Source organism: Podarcis raffonei, chromosome 10 (assembly GCF_027172205.1).
Source record: "Podarcis raffonei isolate rPodRaf1 chromosome 10, rPodRaf1.pri, whole genome shotgun sequence".
Lineage (NCBI taxonomy): Eukaryota > Metazoa > Chordata > Lepidosauria > Squamata > Lacertidae > Podarcis > Podarcis raffonei.
In genome coordinates this window covers 43,971,161-43,977,160 of record NC_070611.1, presented here as the reverse complement: position 1 = coordinate 43,977,160, position 6,000 = coordinate 43,971,161, and the positions used below count along the sequence as shown (strand labels likewise).

Sequence of the window (6,000 nt, the reverse complement as noted above, 5' to 3'; positions counted from 1 at the left end):
GTCAGCAAACCATGGAAAAACAGATGCCCCCACTTTGTGTCACATAATGCCTGATAAAGAATTTGGGAGGATTCAAAAGCTTGCCACGATTTTCTGACATCTTGCTTTGTTCTGCTAAACATTCCTTAGATGGTTCTGTGGACCCAGGAGTCCCCCCTCCCCATAAACCTCTGCCTCAATGAGCTGAAAATGCAATTGCTTTGCAAAGAGAAGTGCAGTTTCACAGGGTGGGTGTGGGTGTGGGTGTGTGTAAGAGAGAGAGGGAGAGAATCGGATATGGTGGTCGCCGAAAGACTTTCAGGAGGAGGCAGAAGGGACTGGAATATAATTTAAAGATGGTCAAGGCATAGATGCATCAGGGAGCATTAGAGGAGGGGAAGAATGTGAGTAAAAGGAATGGAAGAAAAAGGCAGGGAGATTTGAAGATTTTCTTACTTTCAGGGATGTGAACAGGCTGATTCTGCCAACTAAGAATGCTTCCTTGTCATATCTCACCAGAAGACTATCTTCAAATGCATGTCCAGAGTACAAGAGAGAGCACGAAGATGGAAGAAGACGGGATGGAAATGCGCGAGCGTTGAGATGGGAGAAATAATCCAGGGGAAAATGGTAAGTAGTAAAAGAGGCGTCAGGGACAGAGGGGAAAAGAGGTTAAATGACAATGAAAAGGGGGGAGGCGGGAATGGGAAATGGAGTGGGGGTGGATTACAGATCCAAGTGGGAGGGATTGTGTGTGTGTGTGTGTGTGTGTGCAGGGGAAGGAAAGTGCAACATCGGGGAGGTTGCAGTTAAAGATAATGTAAATGTGCCGAGCCTGTTTTCATCAAGTTGTCTGGAGAGCCATCTACTGTCGGCAAGTAGAACAGTCATTAGGGTGAACGCGCTGCCCTGGGTGAGTCAATGTCAGTTCCTTCACTCCATAGCACTGGGCACATACTGAACTTGTCACAGATTAGTAAGTGATGCCAGAGAGTGAGCTGAGCTGGAAACGGCCGGGCCAGCTGCGTGGAGCCTGAGGGGGAGAAAATGCAGCGCTCCAGAGCTCACACCCCCACCAGGCCGATTCCCCCAGCCCTTGCTTGTGCCTCAAATAGCAGGACACTGTGCTTGGTGGTAGCAGCTGCCTGGGCCATGTATTCTTCCCCATCCCCACTGCCCCTTCCTCCCCACACACAAATGCTGGCACCCCTAGGATAATGACCTTCATGACAGACATCACGCACCTTGGATATTCTGCCTCGGCCTGAGATGTGCTGGTGCTTTGCAGCAGTAAGGGGGAAAGCAGATGCCTAGCAGGGTCTTGCTAGCAAAGCGCACTGGTGTGGCCCTTCTCCCACCTGAGACTCCTGCCTCCTACCTCCACTTTCAAGCTCTTCCCCACACAACTTTGAGGAGCTGGAGCATCTGTGGCAATCACTTTTGCCACTGGTGCTCAGAAATAAATGCTCTTCCAGGTAGAGGTATATACAAGTCCATCTGAGTGACTGGGCATTGTCCTCACCTGCCTGATCACAGCCACACAGGATTGGCTCCTTCGCTCTCTGCTGAAGCGTATGCTGACAGTTCACTGGACAACACACAGAAACAGTGTCACAGTTTCTGAATTGGTACATGCTAACACCCTAAAATGACATAGCTGCAGTAATGAATAAAGGCAAATGGCCCTGCTGTCCTGATACCAACGACACTATTTCATTTGTCCCTGTTGCTGGAGGCTGGGGTAGAATGCTGAGTCCATGGTCTTGTGGCCACTTACATCCCTAGTTCAGGCCCTTGTCTGTAAGAATGGATTTGTAGAATGCCATGCAGTCTGAGTTTGCAGCAACTAGCTCACCTCTTTGCATTCCGGTGTTCCCATGGTAGACCGAGGGAAACAATAAACTTGACTTCCTTCCACCCCTCACATTCTCCAAATTATTTCCAATCTTAGTTTAAGCATTCTGGGCCCATAACCCCTGTTGGTTGGGAAAGAAATTATTAGGTAAATTCCCTGCATGCCTAAGATCCAGGTTTGGGGTGAGTACTCTTTGGTGAGAGAACCCCAGCCGAGATTTAAAATCACAAAATATGCAGCAAAGTAAAGCATGGGAATTTAGGTGGTTAAACATTAAAAGATTCCCTTCTAAGTTGCTTGCAAAGTTCCCCTCTTCCTTTGGCATACAAAGTGACCACATGCATGATAAGTTAAAAATGGTTTACTTACAGACTCTTCAAAGGTCAGATCCATGTGCTTTTCCATACAGCAGTCAGAAAACATAGGCAGAAAAACTTAGGTTCCAAAGTAGTATATAGAAACACAAAGACGGCTTGCATAAGCCATGCAGTCTGAGAAACCAGCTCCAACCTCCTTACTGGTAGGGTCCACATGGTGGAATGGGAGAACAAAGAGCTTGATAACCTGTCCTCCCAAGGTGAGGGGGAGTAACCTAGCTAAGCCTGGCAGGACAGCTTACTCTATGGTCTTAACCCTTTCATGCATTAGTTAGTCTTAAGTATGTTGGTAATATGAGGCTGGATATCCCACAAGTCCTCTGTTAGCCTTTTACTATGATACCTTTCTCCTCTCCCTCCTTCCTGGGGCTTCAAAGCATTAAAAATCCAAGTATTGCAGCCAAGACAATTGTCCCCATATTCTAGACTCATTACCTCCTTTTTATATTCCTTCCATGTCATTCTTCCTACATCAGATGTGGACTCCTTGTTCTTCTTCTTCTAGTGTTCTCATCTCAGACTCTGAGCCTCCCTGAAATCTCCACTCTCCACCCAACACACAGGCTCAAACATTATTTCCCATTGTGTACATTCTCCTGTTTGGCAGTTGCTGCCCCCACCCCTGGATTGCTCACAAAGACGCAATCACCTTTCTGACACACGAAGCGACAACATCTATTTTTTGCTTCAGCTCTTTTCTTACAATGCTCCTCTCACTTAGCCTTCTGTCCCTGCATCATATCCCTGACTCTGCCTGCTTTTATTCCTACAACCAATTCTTGAACAGTGTTGGTTGTCAGGTCCTCTGGTCGGGAGCTGAACTTGCTTTGAGTTTGCATGGTGCCTGCTTAGCAAGAGAGAGAAAGCTGCTGCTGTGAATAACTGTGTCAGCATTTATCATGGAAGCCACAGTAGTTGCATTGGCTACTTTGCAATCTTGCTTCTAATGCTGCAGACCTCTCGAGCATTGCTGAATGAGCATGCAGCTTTCTGGCACCCAAATGGAGTTTGAGTTTCTTCACAGACCTGTCAAGCATCTGGGCCAAATGACCAAATTAACACTGTATTCCCTGTATCGGTCAGACCATCTTTTTGGTCTGCTTCCTCCTGCTTCTGCTGATCCCAGAGCACACCTGTCTGGCAGCACAGTATGCTGTCCCTATTAACGTCCACTTCACACTTCTGCTCATCTTGCCTGTATGTTCCAGCAATCCAAGATGTTTGCTATCACCAAGGGATCTTTCTCAATCTGGTACATATCAAACTAAATGAGGCATGCTCAGGAATGATTATGACATGACATGGTGCAGAACTGGGAGCAGATGGGGCTTCCCCTAGGATGTTCCAGGTCTCTTTTCAGGGGACTGGAGGGAAGTTACAGTGCTCTTAATGACTGCCTGCATATCAGCCAAAAGAGATTACCAGGATGAATGCAGTGTTGTGATCAGCAAACAGGGGGAAAATTCCAATGGAATACAGCTGGGTTTGGTTGTTTTTTTGGTTTATTGGTCCATGGTTCTGCAGGTAACTCTGTTTCTTCCATTATAGAATTTCCCTTTGCCACACAGAAAAGAAGAATGAAATGAATGAAGAATGAGTAGATTCAGGGTGGGAATTTTATTTTAATATGAGATGGGGCAGATGCCTAGGAAAGAAAATCTTCCATATCTAGCATCCTCCTGAAGTTCTCAACGCATTTTTCTCACAGGGCTCTGCTATTTATCCTTCAGCTGATTTAAGCTTTTCTGAACGGCATCTTGCCAGAGGCTATTATATAACAAATAGTATTTGGGAGCAGGGCTTTAATGTAAAACCTGGCATGAAGAGGAATACATGATGGGATGTAGGTCTGTATGGAAATAATTCAAAGACTAAGAGTCAAGCTTGTGTGTGTGTGTGTGTGGTGCCAGATGACCTTACATTGGTACACTGTTGAAGTTTAGGATAGCTCACTCAGTAGATCATGGTCTCAAGCCCCACATTGGGCAAAAGGTTCTTGCCTTGCATGGGGTTGGTCTAGATGACCCTCATGGTCCTTTCCAGCTCTCCAATCTATGATTCTATGACAGCAATCACAGCTGGTAGCAATTTACAAAAAACAAAACACATTAGCATTGCCAGGGTCCAACAGGTTTGATCAGTCATTCTTCTAAATGCAGAAGTTATTCTCCATGTTCTTCAGCTCCATCTACTGGTTCTCTTACAGCTTAACAGAAAGATGTGCAAGCTGGTAGCTTCAACTAAATAGGAAACATTGTAAATGCAGAGCACCTCGCATTATGAAAAAAATTAACATTAACAGGGATATGCTAGCTTCATGGGGGAAATCATACTTTGGAAATGCTAGTTTTGTATGAGAAATATAAGAGAGAATTAGATGGGCTTATTATTTTTTAGCATTGTGTATTTGACATTTTAAATTTTGTTCATTTGCCCTTCACTTATACCAAACTAATCAAAGAATGCAAACTCCATCACATTAAAACATCTTAACAAAGCTGGAGTTTACATACAAGCATTCAGGACAGCCATGTGTGAAGACAGCCTGACAGTTTGAGGTTTGTTTGGATTTTATATAGTGATGTTAATAGTCTGCCCCTTTGCTGATCAGAACAAACTCGCTCATGATTCAGTGTCTGCTTCTTTATGTGCAAGATTTATTACCCATATATCTAGGCAAGTCCCTCAGGAGACTTCAAATATAATATTTTACAGAAGCAGTTTCCCACTTTGCTGTCACATGCATACACTCACCTTGGAAAATCTCAGCCATCCTCTGCTTCCCTAATTCTCCTCCTCCATGGCTACTTATTTTGAGAAAAGCATGCTAGGGAGAAGGCTAAGCTGATATTCTTTTCCCAGTCATGCAGGAAATTTTTAATATGGGAGAATTTCATATGCAGGGTTAAGCCAGCACATTCCAGGAATCACTATAGCATGCAGTCTTTTCTCAGGGCAGGGTTTTGTTCTGAGCCAGAGGCTGCAGGAAAATTCATTCATTACCTCTCATAGATGCTGGAGAAGAGACACAATCCCCACATTTTAAAAAAGTAAATACTAAATCATTTCCTCTTCTCTGTAACTTATGAGCTGGCTCCATGAATGCTTTATAGACTGGAATTTCTCACCTATGAAGAATAAGAAGTAGAAAGAAGATTTTAAATAATAATAATCCTCAAATGTACTTTTTATCCAACATGTTTGTGTTCTTTTCCAACTTTTGATATTGTAGGTGCAGAAAATGCAAACCAAACCAAACCAAACCAAAGTCCATTGTGATACCAGTTTATGTTAATTGGACCACAAATAGTTTGTCCTTGCATAAAGGAATTAAGTTTTACAAATTCTCACAGTTAAAAGAAAATACTTTTAAAAATGAGGTTATGCAGTATTTCTGTATCCTCAGTACCATTCAGATCTTGCCTGAGTGGATATTAGAAAACGCATGTGTTTCAAATCAAACTAATAATTAGCATAAGAAAGCTGGAAGGAGAAACATTTGGAAAACACACCACATTGAAAGAATCCATTCTATTCTATTTGAAGTTGTTCTCTAGAGATTGGAGAGTTTGGTCTTGAGTCCTCTAAGAACAAATTCCCATCTCTCAGTGTTGCAGAGAGCATCAGTTATGTACATGTCTAGATTCCTTTCCGTTGTAGATTTCCTCTTCTGGGAGGTGTGAGTTCTACTTTAGTGAACGTAGTTGCAGAGCAGTTTGTACTGCTCCTTGTGGCAAAATTGTAATGTGGGTCAACAGAAACAAATGACAGGCATCATGTACCTAAGAA

At 43.6% G+C, this 6,000-nt stretch overlaps 1 long non-coding RNA gene across 1 annotated transcript in view; it reads left to right on the top strand.

Moving 5' to 3' along the window:
- The first annotated feature begins 284 nt into the window (after positions 1 to 284).
- LOC128422193 (uncharacterized) overlaps positions 285 to 6,000 on the top strand; it is a 56,837-nt gene continuing 51,121 nt past the window's right edge. The window contains exon 1 of the long non-coding RNA XR_008332447.1: positions 285 to 609. This is a non-coding gene — a long non-coding RNA (uncharacterized LOC128422193). The remainder of the gene's footprint in view (positions 610 to 6,000) is intronic.